This window comes from Rhinichthys klamathensis, unplaced genomic scaffold (assembly GCF_029890125.1).
Source record: "Rhinichthys klamathensis goyatoka isolate OS25496 unplaced genomic scaffold, OSU_Roscu_1.1 h1tg000206l_1, whole genome shotgun sequence".
In the NCBI taxonomy this organism is placed as follows: Eukaryota; Metazoa; Chordata; class Actinopteri; order Cypriniformes; family Leuciscidae; genus Rhinichthys; species Rhinichthys klamathensis.
In genome coordinates, this window is record NW_026606731.1 from 1483435 (window position 1) to 1505273 (window position 21839).

The 21839-nt window shown below is 36.0% G+C and overlaps 1 protein-coding gene across 1 annotated transcript in view; it reads left to right on the forward strand.

Annotated features, from left to right (window-relative positions):
- Nucleotides 1-316: 316 nt before the first annotated feature.
- The window catches only part of grik4 (glutamate receptor, ionotropic, kainate 4), a 424662-nt gene continuing 403139 nt past the window's right edge, over nucleotides 317-21839 (forward strand). Inside the window, exon 1 of the mRNA XM_056263373.1 lies at nucleotides 317-867. The gene's annotated coding sequence lies outside the window, so the exon portion shown is untranslated. The remainder of the gene's footprint in view (nucleotides 868-21839) is intronic.

Sequence of the window (21839 nt, forward strand, 5' to 3'; positions counted from 1 at the left end):
TGTAACACGTTTTGAAAGAGGTTTAGCCAATTTGTTGAAATATAATTTATCACTTTTTCTAACGGACTTCTGAGGGCAGTAAACAACAGTAAGAATTGTCCTGATATTTCCAAAGAATCTTTGCAAATATTTCGTCCGACAAATAGGCTACTTTTAATCATTAAGGAAAAAAAAATGGAATCATAAGCAGAATCATTAAATTATTTTCTATTCCCATCCGTATATTTGCCCGTCTAACTTGCATTTATATCATTGGTAAAGAAATCCTACAAAGTCAGAGATGCTTTGAGCAGTGTGGGAGATCGTGTGTGTGGAGAAGAGAGCAGCGTGAAGGAGTGCTCGCTGTATCAGTGCAGGTCCTGAAGCAGAAGAGAGAAGAGAACAGAGCTATCGGGCTCTTATCACGCGTTTAAAACCGCTATTTAAAGGTACTCATCCCTGGAAAGAGGAAGAAGGAAAGTAAAAGAAACAGAGCAAAAGAAGACCGCCAACCGATGTTTGACTTAAGAGAGAGGATTCATTTATTTCTCACTGGGATGCGGATTTTCCCCTTCTTTTGACAGCGTGCGTTTGCCCCGCATCGCTCACATCATACGGATATACGGAGAAAGAATTCAGATGAAGTGGCCTTCGAAAGTAGTTTTTGACGGCGTACCGCTCGCTAAGGTTTTATTTTTTCTTTAATCGTGTTCAACAGCGTTGCGCCGGGCACTAGGGAACGGCGGGAATTGATAGGGCACGCGCGCAGTGCTTATAAAACAACAGCTGATCAGTGAAGCTCACATCAAGCCAAATAAAACACCAACAGAAGAATAAACACCATTGATGTTGTTATAGGAGGCATAAAAACGGCGATCTTTAAAACAGGTAAGACGATTCGCACCATTGCTTCATGCAGTTACGGTCTATTCTGCATTTAGTTTATTCAACATGTGATGGATTGGATTTGGATTGCATGGGAAATTGCTGTAGATCGTGAGACTTTAATGCTATTTTTGGTTCATCATTTTAATTATGTGGACACACGGCAGAATCATAGATTGCCTCCTGAAGCAGCATGCCAAATCGGCTATAAATCCGCTCAACTTGAATATCATGTAGCCTACAATGTGAAACATTTAGGAGCCTTATGTCCCCCCCCCCCCCCCCCCCCCCAATGTTCTGTATTAGTAACAGCAACAATTGATAGTCAATGAACACGGCATGATTTACATGACAATTAGACCATTCTTTGAAATAATTTATTACATAAGTGGTGCTTGTTTAATCTGATTGAGCACGGGTGAGTTACAATGACAAATGTTCCAAATGCATCCAGATTTATGAAAAAAATCACCATAGAAGAGAATGGCATGAAGAATACGCCTGTGACGTAAGAAACTTAGCCTAGTTATTGTGCTGTATGACTGTAGTGGTTCCAAACAGGACATTCAAAGTCAAATATTGAATCTTAATCTATAAAAGTGTCATTAACCCTTAGTTTTATATGGACTACAACGGTTAAGGTGGTTCTGTTTGTTAGGTGATATGTGTGCTCAAGTCACACGTTAATGCATAGTGTGTGCAACATGTGTGCCCTAAACTTTGCAGCATCTGGTTCAGCTCTTACACAGAATGACATTGATTTTCTGAACGACTTGAAATCCTCCTTGATAGTAGGCTACTGAAATAACCTAATGTGTTTGAAAGCTTCGTCAGGTTGTGTTTGAGGGCATTTGGTTGAAGATGAGAGGATGGAATGGGTGTCATTTTTGCACCCCCTGGTGGATAATGGCAAGCGAGTCTGTACACTGTAAAAAAAAATCCCGTTGTTTTTACGGAAAAAAACTGGCAGCTGTGGTTACCAGAACTTTACAGTCAAAAATACGGTATCAACGTTTTTGGTTTTACAGACTTAACGTAAAATGTACAGTGTTAAACCGTAATTCATTATCTGATATAATGATAATTTACCAACCTATTGAAGTATTATAATCTGTTTTGTACCATTGTAATACACTGACAACCAACAACCATCACAGCAGTGATGAGTCACATGATAAATCAAAGCTCATCACAAGCAATCTTCCACAAGAAAGTTAATACTATTATATTGAAGCTGCACAGTGTTATTCGCACAAACATTAAACACCATCATGGTAACACACATGAAATTTTAAAAATGCAATAAACATTAATTTAACAACATTAAATGTAACACAAAACCCTAATGTACATAACTGATTAGAAAAGAACTAAGAAAACTAAGAAGAAACATAGTTATTTCAACAAAAATAAATCAAATGTGAAGTGTCACGCAGGGAATTGTGGGAATGTCAATTTACGGTTTTTCACTGTAAATATACAATGAGTTGTTGTTTTTCACTTTCAAAAACTGTAAATTTATTAGTATTTTACAGTAAAATTACATTAAATGTACCGTTAGATCTATCACAGTTATTTACCGTATATAGTAAGGAAACTTTCTGTTAACCAATTAACAGTTTTGCACTGTAGCATTTTTACAGTCTTTTACCGTTAAAATCCCGATCATTTTTTACAGTGTAGTAAAAAAAGTCTGTGTCAGTTATTATTTGCTCTCAATGTGTGTGAGCTTACAAAACAGCAACGTTTTACAAAAGTGATCAAATTCTTATTTAAAGCCCTAATGTTAGCGACTGCTTAATGATAATATAGTGCCATAATGGGTGAATATTGTACTGTATGTCAACACAACGCTTCTTTTATAACTATATGGATATTTCCTCCTTTACGTAATGCAATACAACTTTAAACTGAACTGCACGCTATTGATGGGAATTTTGATTAATATCAGTGACTGGAAACTTTTGAATTCGTGGCCCTAAAAGATTCTTTCACTCATAAGTTCCGGTGGCCTTTCTGGCGGTTACATTGTTAGGCCATTAGGTGGCGATAAGTGAGTGTTTTTTGCTCTATGGTCTTTTGTGTTTTGAACGAATCATGGAGTCGTTCACTCAACCGTTTCACAGACTCCCGAGTCTTTTAATGGTTTGTTAGAATTTGCGAGTCTACAAATCTAACAATAGGCCTACCCCAGAAAGAGAGTTTTAGAGTTTTTTTATATGTACAAATACCAGCAACAAGATATATGAAATTTCATTATAATCTCTGGTGGTCTCCACTGTTTAGTACAACAATTATCAAGCCGTTGATAAAAGCTATAGACATAACAACAATTCACTCTTTTCACATTTACAAGTTTCTCAGAAGTCTTCATAGTTGGGTAAATCTTTATAGCGGTGAATGAGAGAATACATATATGTTTTGTGTTCCCATTTGCGCAAATAGTAAAAAACAAAAACAAAAAAAACCCTCTACAATAGTTTTCACAACTTTCAAAAAGAGGGAAAAATTAGATTGAGATTGATAAGGGCAGTCAGAAGACTAGTTTTAGTCCAGCTTTAACTAGTTTTTTTTTTTTTGTAATTTGATGGAAAGGTAATATAATAAAAATGTAGTGTTATAAATGTACATATACATAAAAAAAATTATATATATATATATATATACATAAAACGCTGCAAGATTTACGATGCTGATGTGTCCTTCCTTGTACAGTTCTTCAGAGGCTTGTAGGGTAGAGTCCTCCTCAGCATTCAACACTAGAATGAGAAGGTCTAACGTTGGTTCTAGTAAATTCACGACGCAAAACACTACATTATAATTTGAAAAAAACTTTATATTAAAGATCTTCATATTACAAGCATTTCTATTAATTCATTACAGGTAATGACACTCATCTGTGGTCTCCCATTGGTTTACATTGGGCACAGTTTAGCATTATGTAATTAATTTAGAGCAAAACAAAAGAAAACGTAATGCCTTAGTGCAAGACAAAAATAAATTATTTTGGAGACAATGTAGGAATTGGACAAGCTCAGTGTTCTGCTAATTCTTTATTGTGAATTGAAATGTCAAATGTGTGTAAGGGATTGTGAGTGATTGGAGGACTTGATGCATCTTTAAAAACAGACCAAATGAAGTACACGAAACGAAGGCAGCCCTTAAATGATCCTTTAAATTGAGACATCCTTAGTTTAACAGAGCTTGATGACGTGGCAGCCGAGATATGCAACCTTACTGGGATGCAGCCTTCCGATTAAGAAACACCCTGGGTTTTAAAGAATTTTTTTGTTTTTTTGTTAAATAGTTATAAGCCATGAACTAATAAAAACAACTACGAGGTGAATCGCAGCAGTACAAACTTTGATTTGATGCGAAAAAGTATTTAGAAATTGGATAAAAAGATAAAGACAAGACTGTGTCCGCAATTGCTTTAACGAGGGAAAGAACTTCAATCTCATGAAGCATTGTGAATGACATAATCAAAATAAAAGTGATGGTTAAATATAAAACTATGGCTAACTATTATTTCGGCAAACTTAGCTTGTTTTGATTCCCTGATTGGCCAAATTTTTTTCGGAATCATGGGTAATGTAGTTTTTCACCAGAAATTCTGCTGTTGAACACAATTAAAAAATGTGTGAAAATTAGACAAATTTGATTGCTTAGAAAAAAATGTGGAAAGGTTATTTGTCTAAAACTATTTGAAACATTATTTTGATAATTCTTTAAAAATGATTATGCATGTTAGATGCATAATAATTATTTACATTATTTTGATGGAGTGCATGCAATAGTGATACTTTTGATTTCTCCCTTTACAAACCAAGCCCTAAGTATATGAGCTGGAAGTGTAATGGCTATGAATTTTATATTAACATGCTCAAACAACCAAAATTGTATTATGGTAATATAACACTAGAAAATACATAATACTTGATATCTGGCAAAATCTGATGTTTAGTTTGTAGAAGTGTTCTGCTGTATATCAGAGGAACAAAGACATTCACTTTATCTCATTTATTATTTACTGGAATATTTATGTTGCATGTAATAAAGTCTGCAAAGTAAAGTCTGCTGCAGGCATGAGCATGCTTGGATGGCTTTCCAGAAGGCTTCTTTTATCGTCTTGTTGCAGAATTGCTTGTATATGTGTTTTTTCCCCAACAGACTGATATAATAAATAAAAAAACCAGCACTGGATAATCAGCATAAAATACTTTTTCCAACTTGTTTTTCTGTCCGTCTGTATTTGTGGCATACGTTTAGGTCAGGACTACATGTTTGTCTGAACAGTGGAAGGCCAGGTTTAGCAAACTAAATTTAAAACTTAATTTTAAAATATTCAAAACCAAATTATTTTTGCAATCCTTTTTGGTGCTGCTAATGTACATTAATGTTTTGGCATTGGCAGTGGGTCTGCTGTAGTTCAGTGATATCACAAGCATGTAATTATTGCTAAAGGTGGTTGAAGCGAATGCTTTTTGGACTGGTACTGCTGATTTGCATTTGTTTTCATGAAAAGCCCGTCCCTATAGACAGAATGTGCACAGCAACTGAACAAACACGATTAAAAGGGCACACAAATGCCCGCACAAGTTTGGAGCCTGAGTGCCTGGGTGCTGGTAGCACATATGTATATGCACCTGACAGAAAACGGAGTAAGATGCATGATCTCATTGGATGCCTGATCAGTTGATGGATAGGTCATGGAGAAGCACAACTCTCTGTTGTAGTGAAGGTTAACCAACATGGTGTGACGATTTGTCTGTATCCGTGAGAGCGGTCTCCACAGAATTGAGACAAGGGCATCATTCAGCACTTTCTGTGTTGAGGGCCATTCACAGGACATTTGCCAATCTGTGCAACACCCATGAGACCAGCCCTTCACAAACTCAACACTCCATTTTTCTTACTAATGAACAACCTTTTTGTACAATAATTGATTGAAGAACAGTAGTGATGCTAACAAACATGCTTCTGTGATTTCTGGAGTATTTCAATAGGGATGCACAATATATATTACCGTATATATTAATTGACCATAACATTGCCTAATAAATATGCTGATCAACTGACAGGTATCTGACAGAATTTTAATTTATCGCTCTCAGTTGGACCTTTGATTTAGTTGAAACAGAGTGATTTTTGAAATGGTGCAGTCCTGAAGAATTATATTTAGGGCTGTCACTAACAATTGTTTTGGAAATAGTAGACCTAATAGACCCAAGACTTTAAAATTACTTAACATACTAAAATGAGGCAATAATATTTGGTTCAAATAAAGTATCAAAAGCAAGTAATCATATGGTTTTATAGAACAACACATAATATAATCAATAAACATAAACAATCATCTATGTATTATAACAGATGCCTGCAGAGGGTGCCAATGGCCTGGGGTTGTTACACTTTACAGCAGGTCAAATCCTTGTTTAATATTGTTGTTTTAATATTTTAAACAACATTTAATTAAAATGTTTAGGCCTACTTAATCTTTATATTTGTCCACTTCTTTACCAAAGAAATGCTGGAGCCAGTAAAATTTCTTGAACAAGAATATGTGGACATCAAAAAGTGCAAACTCAGAGTGAGGGTTTAAACATTAATTTTGAAATAGCGATGAACAGTTTGCATATTTAGAAACATACATATTGATGTATTCTCCTGTGTTGGTGTAGGTAAATGATTTACCTTACAAGTCTGATGAAATGGCGCCCATTGCATTCTCAGATGAATATTATAAGCAACCCAAACTCACAGCAAAAGGAGATGGAGTTTGAGACGCTCTCCACGCATATAAATGATAACAGTTTATGTGGAGCAGCATTTACTGTGAACGGAGCCGCTCTAAGACGCACATAATCTACACGCATGAAAGTAATTAAAGCGATTATATTAAACCCGCAGGGCATATATTTATTTAGTTTAATCGCAGCCTTTGTGAATTCACAATAGCGCTATGCTAAAGTATGGTTTTTACATCGTGCACTCTTAGAAAACAGACTAATTATGCGGTTGATGGATTCTCGTCCTTGTTGGAATACACCACTTCCGGTATTTTGTCGGTTACTCAATGCGGTAAATCAAGGATTTAAAAAAAATTGAGAACTCAAATTTAATCTAGGAATTGTGACAGCCCTAATTATAATTCTTTCACTAACACTTGTATAATGGTGGACTAAGGACTATCAATTAATAATTGTAAAAACAAAAGCAAGCATTTAAAATCATGAAATGATAAAATCATACAGAATTGGCTGTACTCTTAGAGGCTGTTTCAGAATCCATATGTCAGTCAATGAGCAGAATATAATGTCACAGAGCATGGCATATCCATATCCATCCCCTGTGTCTAGTATTGATTCTGTGGTCAGTAGTTTAAGTGAATTTTCCAGGTCTCTCCTTCAGAGCAGCCCAGCCCAGCGCAGTCAGTATTTCATAGTTAATAATTACTGGCACAAATCAGTTTAGCCCAGGTGAATGGCTGAAAATTACAGCTACTATGTTATTTTCCTTGAGGCTTGCACAAAATATAATCCTTTGCGGTTTATTTAGCTTTATTATTATTGTGCAGCAAGGCCTTTGCACTTCATATAGCACAGAGTTGCCACTCCTTGGCTCATGAAGTATCATAACAGTAGACTTGAGAGTTTGAATTTAGCAAGATGTTATTTACAGACATTTGATTTCAGTGTTTTGGCTGTCGAGCACATTCTGAATGTCACCCCCCCTCCAAAAATGCCTCTTTCATGTTGCCCTGGAAGTGTCAGCTGTCAGATGTGTCTCCAGCTGAGTTTCCTTTCAAGGCTATTCGAGGTCACATGAGCTGCTTTTCCTGCAGGATATTCAAGTCACTTTTTTTATCAACTTTGTGCACCACCTTTGTAGCGCATCTCATCAAGTTCGTGCCAAGTTGTCGTTGCCATGACAGCAGCACCACTTCATGTCACTCTTGTGATGAGAGCGAGTGACGTGCATATAAGACAGTTGAGTTTTAAGTAGTCTAATATCTCAGAATGATCAAATATGCATATGTCGACAGTGAGAAAATGGTCCAAGGACCTTTTCAAGATCAGCAGATTCCCTGCAGCAGCAGGAGATTCATAATTGGTGAGTGACTGAAGTATCGTACATGATCATCTAATGCTTTTTGCTTGAACAAAACAGTTCTGCGCTCACTTACCCAAGACTCAGGGTGAACATAAAGGATTGTTGTGACTTAAAGGATGTGACATCTTCTAATTGACTGATAAATTAAAGAAATGTGTTTTTAGAACGACCTTCTGAGGTTTTACATGAAACAACCTAGAGGCAAAACAATTTTGGTACAGTAACATTTAATTTAAAGGGCCTGCCCTTGCTTTTCAACTGCTTTCTTTTAAATGTTGTCTTATCATCCTGTCGTGAATTTTTTTTAGTCATATTTTCCTAACAGGGTCAGCCAGGAAAAAAACAGCTGTACAAAAGATTGTTTCCTTGTTTCTAATTCTGGCAAAATGTTTGCCAATTATGGTGTGAAATTGCTTGCTGTTGTTTTTAGATATGGCTGCATGATAGAGGAGCAGGAGCTTGGCTTTCATTTTCCCATTTTCTGTTTCACTGACTCCTTCAGTTTGCCAGACCTGAAAATGAGCATTGTCGACATCAGTTCCCTTGCACTACCCTCAGATTTCACCGCCTGTTCGTCCATGAGCCCTCAAAGCCTTGAAGATTACATTGCATTTTTTTTTGGCACATCTATATAGTTTGAATTATTTATATTTTGATACCAGGCTGTCAAGCAGGTAGTCCCAATGATCACTCACTTCATCAGTTCAACAGCGGTTCTCTTCCTCTTTTCTTAAGTCGATATACGTGGAGATGTCTGTACACCTTTGAAGGATTCCACCTCCGCAAATAAGCTTCCAGGCTCAGAGAGAAGTTCATTGGAGACAAATGGTGCACATTTCACAGGTAGGCCTTTGCAACGGCTATGGTTTGTTTCATTGCTAATGGGGGCTGAAGTACCGGGGCCCCAGGCCATTTGCTTTTTGGAGTGGCAGTCTGAGCGAGAGCAGCCAGCATCTCTTAACAGCTTAAAAAAAGAAGAAGAAAAAAAAGCCCTCAGCACCAAGTGAGTTCCTCACAGACTGGGCTTCCAGAAGACTTTCTCTTTACCTCTCCTCATTACCATACACAGGCTCTACAGATAGAATCTCTAATGCCCACAGGGTACTTAACACACCACAGAGGTGACTGCTGAAGCTGTCTAATTGGCCGCCCAGGCAAAGCCATATGGAAGCTACCTGGGTGATTGACAGAGGCCATGGAGAAAAGGAGATTTCAAGCAGAAGGCTGGATTGTCCTGGCTCCTTTTTAATCATGTCGTTCAGCATTGTCGATAAGAGATGTTCTGAGATTAGAGTTCAAGGAGGACGGCCTTGTGCCGCGACTGTGGGATTTACTCAACATGTGGAAGGGATGACTGAATCAGTATTCAGTAAGGAAGAGCAGAAGGTTACAGCACAAGGCTTGAGCCTATCATCTTCTCCATATTTAGTATGAAGATAACATTATTTAGTATGCAGATCACATTATTTTTGTAGAGTAATGATGTGCAGCCGGACTTGTGGATTTGCCACAGTGTTTACCAGTCTGATGTAATTTAATGCACTACCATTCAAAAGTTTGGGGTGAGTAAGATTTTTAATGTTTTTGAAAGAAGCCTCTTTTGCTCCAGGCTACTGTATATAAAGTACAGTAAAAAATATTGTGAAATATTATTACAAAATAGTTGTTTTCTATTTGAATATATTCTAAAATGTAATTTATTCCTGTGATGGCAAAGTTGAATTTTCAGCATCATTACTCCAGTCTTCAGTGTCACATGATCCTTCAGAAATCATTCTAATATGATGATTTTGGGCTCAAATACGTTTCTTATTATCCATGTTCAAAACAGTTGCATGCTTAATTTTTGTGAAAACCGTGATCTTTTTTTTTTTTAGGATTCTTTGATAAATAGAAAGTTAACTGTCACTGTCCTGCAGCAGGACGCTTGGCGCTCTTTTTTTATTGCCTTTCTTTTGTCACATATTTTAATAATCATCATAAATTAGGTATCATTCAAAAGCTTACGAACTCAAAATGCATCATGTGAAAACCTTTTTGAATTTGGACGTTGCGTTACCATGTAAACGGTACTTTAAATTATTTTAGCAGGCTCCTCCCCTAGTGGGCAGTGTCAGGTTTCGTATTACAAAAAACTACTTCTACTTTCTACTTTACTCCTACCTTTTCTAATCTTGACAAAACAAGATTCAAATCTCAAGATTCCATATTTGTACAATTTTTGATAGAAGTGATATTTGGACAGAAATGTTTTACTTTGTTACAGGAGAATGCATAAAAAAAAAAAAATTCAATGGAATGTGGGTGACACCCGGTGGATATTTTTGGTATAGCGCCTAAACACAATCTAATAGTAATTTACATTTTTGTGATATTAACTTCAAATTTGGAACACAACGTGGTTAGATATATGGCTTTGATTTTATAGTAATTTTATAATAAAATTATTTTGTAATATATAAATTGTATATAAAATAAAATTTTTTAGTACAGTACATTTGATTTTAAACTTCCATAACTTTTTCAAACTTTCATTTTTTGAAGTGCTTTTACTTTTGCAAAAATCTGCTGAGTGTCTTCTGTAACACTCAAAAGGGTAAGGGGTTAAAAATAAAGCATTTATTTGAAATAAGAATATTTTGTAATACTACAAATGTCTTTACTGTCACTTTTGATTCATTTAATGTGTCCTTGCGGAATAAAAAAGTCGTACTGACCCCAAACTGTGCGTGGGTAGTATGTATATTATATTTACATTATTAATATTTTATTTCCTAAATGTGGTTAAATTCTAAATATGGCTTTGCTGACTCCCATTTAAAAACCGTAGAGTCTTAAGAATGTAGTGTCCCTGTATTACCCCCAAAACTCTGCTCTGTCCATTTCATTGGATTTTCCCCAAGTTCCCATGTTTTTGTTTTGGATAAACACCAGTGCCAGTTCATGTCTGGCTTGTGACAGGGTCATTATCTTCAAGGACTTTGCTGGAATAGTGAAAAATGTAAACTGTTCTGGTGGATCTTTGGACAGCACATGGTGATGGTAACATCAAATTAGTGCCATTGAGATACCGTTCTGGCTTGTCACAATGTGCTTGCTTGGTAAACTGTACATATAAAAGAATGAACTACAATTGAAATAAAGAAAACAATTAGCCAACAATTTGCTTCTATCTGTGATTCATTCTAGTAGCTACCACAGTTAAGAGATTATTGTGAATCTCAAGGACATCTGCAAAAACAAAGATTAAAGATTTTTGCAGAGAAGTTAAGATTAAAGTGCAACAAAGACATCAATTATGGAAAAAAGATACAAAACAATATTGAGGGATTCGGATGCTGCAGTGGGCACAGTTGATTCAATTAGCAGGAAGTGGAAGTGACATCAAACCACAGACACTGGCTAGGAAAAGTTGTCCTTCAAAAACACTTTCTGCAGATAGACTTAAAATGGCATTGGAAATGTTTATTTCTGAAATGTGACATTTTATTTGCACAATATAAGTGCATTAAGCCCTGGAATGTGTATTAAACATGTAAATAACTTTTGATTTCATCTTGACTTTAAAACGTTGTTACTGTTAACAAAACTAAAACTATTAAAAATAGTTTTCATTTTTTGAAATGAAGCTGAAAGAAAATAAAATGTAAACATTAGATGAAAAACTTAGTTTAAAAATAAAAATATAAAATAAAATTCAAATAATATACAAATTAACAAATACTATAATATTATATAAGTAATTCTAAAATAAGACTTACTATATAATCTTAAATTCTTTAACACTTTGAAGAAACTTTTAGTGTAAATTGCTAATAATATTCTTCTTCATCTGTGCATTAGTTTGTTCAAACTTAGAGCTACAGTTTAGCTTACCAAAACAACTTGTTATTTTTCAAATCTTAGACTTGTATTAAAACCCAACTTTGATTCCTTCTTTGTCATGCATACATACTGGCATGGGATAGTGCAATATGAAAGTCAGGTACAGAGGGATAAGGCAGCTCATTAGTCACCCCGAATGTTCAATTGTGTTACCAGATGCTGGGCCTCATCGCAGATCTCATCTTTAATCAACTGGAGCGCCAGAACAGAGCCTCTCTTTTAAGCCTCTGTTTAGAGAAGAGTTGCATTTAATGCCACTCACCCTGTCATCGCTTGCTTGCTCGTTCACTCGTTCAGCCCGGACTACAATACTCTGGCGTTCTTATCAGTTCAGCCCTTTATTCCTGAAGCGAACGCGACACTGGGTCGACAACATTTGGCTTTATCCACTTAACCCCAGCTGCACGATGATAGCTTAGATGGGTGTCACCTCTTGGGATAATGATACATTTACCACTCAAGTGGATCGAGGCAAGTTGGGTACTTCACAAAATGGAGAGAAAAGCTTAATCTCTGTTTGTTTCCCGCTATGTATCAATGTTGATTTCAGGTCAGAGCAGTGAAAGAAGTCTGGCTGTAAGAGCAGAGGAACGATGCACAGCCTGGTGTAATTACCCTTTCCTGGTGAACAGCTCTCCACTCTGATAGATAGCCCTGTGTGTGTTGTATAAACATTATGGCCTTCAATCATAGCCCTGTGGAATCACCGCAGGAATTGTTGGTCTAAACACTGTCTTCCGACCTGACCCTAAGCATTACTCTATATGGTTGCACATGGATTGTGTTCCTCAGTTTGTGAATCCACCAAAATTGACTTAAAGTGGGTAAAATTCCCAAAAATTGTCAAATTGACTTCATTATTATACTAGGGCCTGAATTCCGTTTTGGAAAATGGACATTTTCTCAAATTACATTTATCTCACCTAAATGTTTGCTCACTCATTGTATTTGTGTTTTTACATGTGCGTAAATGAGGTAGTTGCTTAAGAGTTTAGACAACACAAGGAAGCTTGATTCCAATCTTTGAATTAAATTGAAAAAGTAGCACAAATAAATACAATAGAATGAAGATACAAATGAAATAAAGAGAAGTTTTTTTCTAACAAGTATTCAGGTACAGAATTGATTGATACTCTGATTGGTTGCCAGGACCAGTGTGTTGTGATTGGTCAACTGCTTCGAGCACGTTTTGGAAATGTCATTATTTTTTTTTTCATATGTCTTGGGTAGGAATTATTTAAATGAGGGATATTGTGGAAAAAAATCTATCTAAAATCGAGGCGTTTCAGGGAGTTTAGAAACAGTGCTTACTGATATATAGATCATAACTCCCTTCAGAGTGGACTTTGTGCTTTGTAACTTTGTAGACCCTTTTCATTCTCAAACAGCAACATTACACACGGAAGAAAGTTGAAAATGTTAAAAAGCATAATAGGTCCTCTTTAATAATCTGAAAAACCGTTTACCACTATAAAGAATCTTTTGTGCAATGAAAACGTTCCGAATGTTAAAGGTTTTTCATGGAACCATCGATGCCAACAAAGAACCCTTTTATGTGATGCCTTATAATGTGTTTGGATTAATGTGGAATATTGTTGGCTTACTATGTTGCTTAATGTGTCACCCTGGACCTTGCAAAGGTTTAAAGGCACAAATAAGACACCTAATTGTTTCAACTATAATATCTTCCAAGATCACAGAGGAATGTGCCTAATCAGGAATCTCATTCAGCCATTTAATCAAATGTGTTTGTGAATTGAACACACATTCACACATGATGCAATGTGACTGGCTAAAAACAGCTTTGAGATATTGACTCACATGAGCATCTTTAAAGCACTATTAGCAGTATTTTCTGTACTGAGTGGTGAGCTTCCCTGATACTATTGTTCAGTTGTTGCTGTGTCCCATGCAGTTGTGCTATATGGACCTGAATAATGCCTCAAAACATGTGACTTCTTGTTGATAGGTTTTGTGATCAGATGTACGATTACTTCTCCTGGCAACCATCCACAACATCCTAACATTATCGGAATAAAATGCAATAGGTGCTTGCCAATACAAAGGTCACCTCACCTTTGTATTGGCAAGCACCTAATGCATTTTATTCCGATAATAAAAAAAAGGTTGTTTTGCAATATTTAAGTTTAATCGGTAAAAGCTAAAATCTGTTGTTTTTAATGCTACAAGTGAATTTAGGCTTTGCAACTTTATAATGAACAGTGTGAAAAATGGATGTTCCTTTTAAGACTTGCTAAAAAATTGCATTTAACAGTGTTATTAAATTATAAGTGTTCTTAAAGATTAAGTGAGTGTAAGATGGCAGCAAAGGTAACAGGAAATGAGCTTTAAGTATTAAAAATCCAAAATCAACTGACTGATATTGGATATTTGTGTATACTTCCCTTTTTAGTTTTTTCCTTTTTACGTTTAGATTACCTTTGATGTTATAAATTTAATTTATATTAAAAATGGCAAAATATTGGTAGACAAACTATAAGGTTCCGATATGTTGTACATACATGTAACTACATTTGGTTAAAGTTGCAATGAAACATAAACAGCGTAATCGTTTTTCAGCATTATGATCCAAAATATGGAATAAATATTGAATAAATAAAATATGGAATAAATATTGGAAAATAAAGTAAAATGTTGGGTGGGACTTGAGACTTCTGTTCATCTGTTGTTGATTGGATATTTAGATGAGGCAGAAGATGCAAATTTTGATAATAAATTTAAGGGAGGAAAAAAAAGAATCGTTTAAAATAAGATCAATAAGTGAGTTTTAATTTCATGTGGACTTAAAAATATTAGGCTAATTCAGTAAATCTTTACCTTGAACATCAACAGTTTTCTTGGATCTCAAAAGCTTCTGCAGCAATGTAATGTGAGTGAGATTTGTAATGTAATGTGAGACTTTTTTATATCACATGCATTCATTTTCTGTGTGTGATTTATGCTGCATGAATTTATTTGCTCTGGAATGAATAAGTTATTAACAGGTGAGAATACACATAAGTGGCAGCCTCTGTATGAGAACTGGCACTCTGTAATTGCCTTTAGTTTTAAGATGGCAGAATACGGCAGCTCCTAATGGTGTTTCAGTGTCCCATAGCATATGCACTCCACTGGTATATCTGTCAAATTAATGAATTGTCTAGACGCGTAGGGATTTATGTTAAATAACGGTGGTGGAATGCAGGTAGCACCTACCCTGATGTGTCTTCTACATCTTTTCATCTACTCTTCTCTACTTTACCAGTCTGTCAGATAGCTGTACTGGAGCATGCTGGCATACAGGCTTGATTGATCTTCTATGCTTGAATGGAATTTCCTCATTTTATAAACACTAGTCCGAATATACCATTCGCTGCCCCGTTATTTGTCACGAGAGCTGTTATCTGATGTGTGCGTAGTGGGTTATTTCTGTGCTTTTTTGGACTGCAGACGGTAGTGTGTGTAAGAGAGCATAGGCTGTTATCATCGACAATCAGTGAGGGGTGAAATAAGTGGGATGCTTCAGGCGATTCTCTCTCTCTGTTTTACTCGGTACACTGTGTCTTTACAGTCCAACTGTTGTTCTGTTTCTGTTCCCCCAGTTTCTTTTGCACATGCCTCACTAACCCCCCACCATACCAAATCGTGTCTGTTTTCAGACCATTTATCCATCTATCTATCTTTGAAATATTATAATAAAAGGTATACTTTTAAAGTGTTATGTATTGTATGTTTATGTACTGTGTATAAACACAAGTAATATTATAATGAAATTTATTACACCTTTACATAAAAGTTATAGAAAGTTAAGAACGTAAAGCGTGGCTAAAAGTCAACTATCCGTTTTATAATATTACTTTTATTGTGTTTTATTGTGTCTTTATACTATGTAGCTGTGAAACTGCTGATATTGGGGGACTGATATTGGATGTGTCATTATTTGTTGTGTAATATAAACCTTTTCCAACTAAAGTAACTACGACTTGATATAAAAGCTACAGTTATGATGATATAAAATTACTCATACCCCAGCATTTTACTATCTGTTGCACTGGAAGGCAAGTCTTACTGAAGGGCACTGTGTTAAATCAAGATTGATTCTTTCATTTGGGAGGAGCACTCAAGAATCAAGAGGCGAAGATCACCAGTCTTTTTTTGGATCCTTGGCTGAACCTGAGTCGTTATCATTCTCGTGATGTCAGATTTACTGTTGAAATTTAGCCAGCGAGCCGTGAGTCAGAGCGGCGCAGCTGACTGTGTGGTGGAAGGTGGGTGTGGGTGGTCTGCGCTACTGTATGGCGACTCCATGTGCCAGCCTCATCTCCATCATAATCAGCCCTGCAGGCACGAAGCAAAAATTGCTAGGGCTGCACACATCACACTCTGCTCATCTTATGAGGTCAGGAGGACACACTCTCAGATCTCGCTTTCATCATCCTGGGAAAGTCAACGCAGGATAAAGAAAGCTAGCAATCTTCTGCCCACCCCTTCTCCTGGAAGGCTGTCTTGCTCCTATTAGCGTGTCATTGGTCTGCTAATTAAACCCACAAAGAGAATGTAAGGCCAGGAAGTGGATATGGCGCTTTTTGTAAGCAATTATGCTTGTACCTTTAAACGGCTTAATCTGCAGGAAGGGAGGCACTGGGTGTGATCTTCTGTCCAGTATTGATTTAGGACTTGTGATGTCAGCACAGTGATTACTCAGCCTCAGTCTGTTCTAAAGCCATCGTTCTCCAGCACTAACCTCCATCTGCAGGCTGACACATCCAATAGTCAGTCACAGCCACTCCTCCAAATGACATTTTCTGGACCTTTCTTTACTCTTCTGTCCTCTGATGTACCCACATTTCTAATTACTGATGTTTGCTGAGGCACCAGTACTCAATCTTGCCATGGATGTGAATGATACCTCAAATCTTGCTGCTTGTTGTGTGGTGTGCGTCTACTTTTCTAAGCAGTCAGACAATTATATATTAGTGTTGTCACGATACTGGAATTTCCAACTTCGATACGATACCTTAAAAAAAAATCAATATTCGATACCGGTTTCGATACCACGGGGAAAACTGCCATATATACCACCCAACAGATAATTTATTATCTCATAATTTGTTTTATAATTTTGGTAATTTTGTTGCAATGGATTGGGCTAGTTGGAAAATTGGAAAACGATTCGGAATTTCTTTTTTGGTAGACGAATAGACTTAGATTTACATTAAAGGAAAACACCCCAGCCAGAGGATCTTAAAACTTAAGGGCAGACTGTTTTGAGAACACCCTAGTAACTGCATATCAATGCACTAACAACTAGATTTATAATACTTTTTAATATTTTATTTTTGATTCTGATTTTGCCCTTTCAAATTTTTTTTTTTTAGTTGTTACACAATTGCTGTTAGTTCAAGTTTAGTTAGTTTTTTTTCAGTGTCTGTCTGTAGTTTTATTTTTTTATTTGTAAGTATTTATTGCTAAAATTAAGTAAGTATTTAAATTTTAACTATTTAAGTTAATGTGCTGACTTGTATCATTTAAACAGGTTTAACAGCAAGTCTACCGTTAACACTGTCTAGTGGTTTTATCATGTTTAATGAAGGCAGGTTGTAAAGGTTTCCGTTTTTATAATTTGTGAAATCAAAAACTGAAATTAATTTGCGATTTATTTTTAGAGCTTATTTTCATATTTTATTGAATTGCACAATTTGTACACTGAGAAAATTGTTTTATTTTGATCCATTGAAAAGCTTTTTAACCCTCTGGGCTTCTTCGGTCAGAAATGACCGAAACAGTATACGTTTTGAAATGTTTAATTTTTTTGCTTCATCGGAGGGGGATGAAACTTGGTGACTTTTGTTGTATTACCTATGTGAACACACAAAAAAATCAAGGAGATGATTCGGATATGTTAAAGGGTCTTAAAAAAAATAGTCACACTTAGCTTCCTTTCGGTCAAAAATGACCGACATAGGAAATGAATGGGAAATACGAAAAAATAGGAAAACTCAGAGAAACTTTTGGTGGTACAAACTACAGATCAGCCACTGTGCAGAAAAAAAGTGTACAGCAATGAAGGGGTGACACTCTAAAACATCAAGAGTGCAAATAAGACACCCCCCCCCCACACACACACACACCCACGCACACAAACACACACACACACAGAGAAATGAATAGGAAAGACTGCAACAGCAAATGTTGAGAAAATGCTAAATAAAATCAAAAATTAAAATAAAGTACAAAAGATAGGCTACTCTTTCTCGCTCAAATACACACACACACACACCTCATCATGTCTAAAACAACAATATGAATCAAAAAGCCTTTCTATGTATTTATATAGGAAGCCTACAGGCGGTTACGGACATTACACACATTTATACATTTTTACTTATCTAAAAAAAATAAAAAAGTAGTCTTTTAGCATATCTAAATATATATCTAAATTAAAAAAAACGAATAAGAGAGAGAAATCATGTCTAAAACAGCAATAGGAATCAAAAAGCATTTCTATGTATTTACATAGGAAGCTATGGGCAGCCTACAGGCGGTTACGGACATTACACACTTTAAAACATTTTTAAAGCCACTGGATGGCGGTATTCTCACTTAAATGTTTTTTGCCTGCTGCCAGCATTATATTTTAATGTGCCACGTTGAGTTTTTTGAATTTTTTTTTTTTTATAATAATAATAAAAAATAAAATAAAAATTTTAATGGAAAAAATAGCTCGTAAAAATTATATAAATAATGCAAAGTATCATAAAAATCTTTAAAAATTCTAAATAATAATAAGAAAATATTATTGAACAAAAATATATTTGAATGGTTTTCCTGGGGGAAAAAAAAGTTACATTTTAAGGATTCGGTCTTTTTTGACCGAAAGGAAGCCAAGTGTAACCCCTAAACAAAGAAGCCCAGAGGGTTAATCAGGTTCACAGGGTTTTTCCTGGCTCAAGAACGAGGTGGAGGTGGTAAAATCCTGATCATGTATTTTAATAATAAGATAATTAAATGTGTATTTTTTGTAGACCATCATATACTGTGTTTCCCACAGTATATTTGTGGGTGGAGCTCGGTAGTCGGTACATCTAGGGAGGTCCGGGGGCATGGACCTCCCTAGTGTTATGATGAGGTGGAAGCAAGGAGGAAGCAGGATCCAATTGCAGCACACTTTATTCAATAAACTCAAACTACATAAAGACTCAGGCTAGGGCACAAGACTCAGGAACAGAACAACCAACATCAATGTTACAACAACAAGAACTCACAAAGACTGGACTGAAACACAGGGCTTAAATACAAGGCCAAACAAGCTAAACAAGATAACAAGGGGGCGTGGTATACATGAAAACAAACGAGGAGCGGGAAAACTGAAAAGGACTGAACCAAAAGCACAAAGACAGGGGGAACACAGACAAACATTACAACACCTAGACCCTAGACCTCCCTTTCCCCTAATTTTATTAAATGTATGCTCCATCTTTCATTTCAAATTCTTAATTTTGATCAATACATTCAATTAGAATAATAAGACACTATAGGGCTGTTACCAATCAAATTAAATAATTTACATTGAAAATTACAACTGTATTAAACGAGATTATAAGATTGTTTTAAATATTTTTTAAATATACAAATAAGGAATGTTGAAAATAATGATACTTTGAAACTAAAGGAGACGGCAGGTGACCGTCTTAATGAATGAGTCATTGAGTCATTCATTCAAACGATTCGTTCAAAACGCTGAATCATTCAGTAATGAAACACGGCTGAGTGTTGTGAGATGCGCTATGGTTCTGATGTGATATTTGTTTGGAACTATTTTCGCTGCTGAAACAGAACAAAATGTCATTGTGTCTAAAATGTAAGTGACTTATTTTGAACTATTTGTTTATTTAACTGTTATGAAATCAGTGTATCGGTTTCAATCTGATGGTATTCAGGAAAACAGCACACTGGTGTGATGTTTCTTAACTGGATAATATGTTATAAATAAATGCGCAAGCCTCAACAGCGCAACTTTGTTACCGTCAGTACGTTAGGTAGGCCTATATATTATTATCAACTATAGGCTATCAATCGCCAGTTTACAATAAATTAAATAAAATCAGAATCATCCTCTAGTTGTTTTTTTATTTGATTTTTTTGATATTGAGAATTGTTTTAATCTGGGCATTTGTCCGGTTGGGCAAGTAAAATTCTTTTTCACTTGTCCCTTAAAACACAGACACACACACACACACACACACACACACACGTGTCCCGGACAAGCGTTAATGTCGAACCCTGATATGTTTTCCTTGATTGGTTTTCCCTGAAGAGAATTAGACTACGTTGTTGAAAACGAAAGTGAAAGAGTGACGCACATTCATTGCGTTTTACCGTGATGAGAGTTTACGGTATGTGTCTTTATTAAACTCAACACATTATAATGATTCATCTGTCATCCACCCTTGATTAATTGGAATGTTTTATTACTTGGCCCACCCGACCCGCGGATTTTGATCCACGCATCACTATCGGCAAACTATACGGTTTGAGAATGGACACAGAAACCCGCAACAGAACGGTTACGGTGGAAAAAGAGTATCTGAGCAGTTTTGTCGGGAAATTTGATGGAGGCGGCCGCCTCGTAATTCTCTATCAGTAAAAACCCTGGGTTCAGTTAATATAGTTGTTTTTACGAAAAATGACAAATCTTAAATTTGTCTTAATTATAATCTGAATGCCAAAGCCAAAAAAGCTGGTATTGCTTTAAAAAACAAACAAATATATTTATTTTTATTTTGAAGCCATGAAAATGTATTTTAGCTTATTTTTTTAATTAAGAATTTCTATTTCAGATGACACAGTTTTCATTATTGATAATGCTGCAAACAGCCACTCAGAACACCTTAGCAATCACATTGAACACCCTAGCAAGTTTTGCCAAGGGAAGCACCGCTTATGTTTTCTTTCATCAAATGCAAATTTGTAGTTGTTTTCAGTTTTTCACATACTAAGGATAGGATACATATTTGTTTCAGGACAAATGAGCTCCATATGTTCATGTTCAGGCATGTGAACAAAGTTGGTTTTAAAATGAATTGAAAATGTTGTCTGGCTCTTACAGTATCATGATTGTTGGGTTTCATCAAGGTTGAGCATCAACATCTGTTGTTTTCTGAACCGGCGCACCAGAATGGGGGTTAAGCCAGGACTAGTGGGCTAACAAGAAACAAAAACTGTCTGTCTGGTGTGGTTTAAATTTGGTCCAGAATTAGGGTTTTGTTTGGCATTCGTTCTATTTTGTTCCATTTTTGTTCCATTTTTGTGTTTTCTCAGATGACTTGCATTGTTAAATTTAGAACCATTGGGTGTCTGCATGTTCAGGTTTTTGTCACTCTCAGTGCTATGAGGAGTTTTCTGTTATTTCTCTTAAAAGCCCAGTGCCTTGTGAGTCCTGTGGGGTTAAGAAAGGAATTTAATTTGCTAAAGCAAAGCTGGGATAATTTAGCACTGTGGAATGAATCACATCTGAGGTTCATTTTCTGGAATGCTCTTTTGAGATACATGCTGAGCCTTAGAGATGGCTATAGCAATGGACATTAAAACACAGAGTAATGAAGACAGAGTGCTCTGAGAAGAATGGATGTCTCTCTCTCTCTCTCTCTCTCTCTCTCTCTCTCTCTCTCTCTCTCTCTCTCTCTCTCTCTCTCTCTCTCTCTCTCTCTCTCTCTCTCTCTCTCTCTCTCTCTCTCTCTCTCTCTCTCTCTCTCTCTCATTCTCTGTCACACATGAATCCTTCAGTTTCTCCTACTACAGTTTGTGTGGGATGTCAAGACAATTTAAGTATTAGCTATCACTAGGTCACAATAAGCCACTGGTATTTGTCTCTGGCTTATGCTTTAATATCTTGTTTGAAATAGGATGGTTTCTCAAGCTCTCCATTGTTGACATGTAAAACAACCATGTGTTGTGTACCAAAAAGGCTTTTGTGG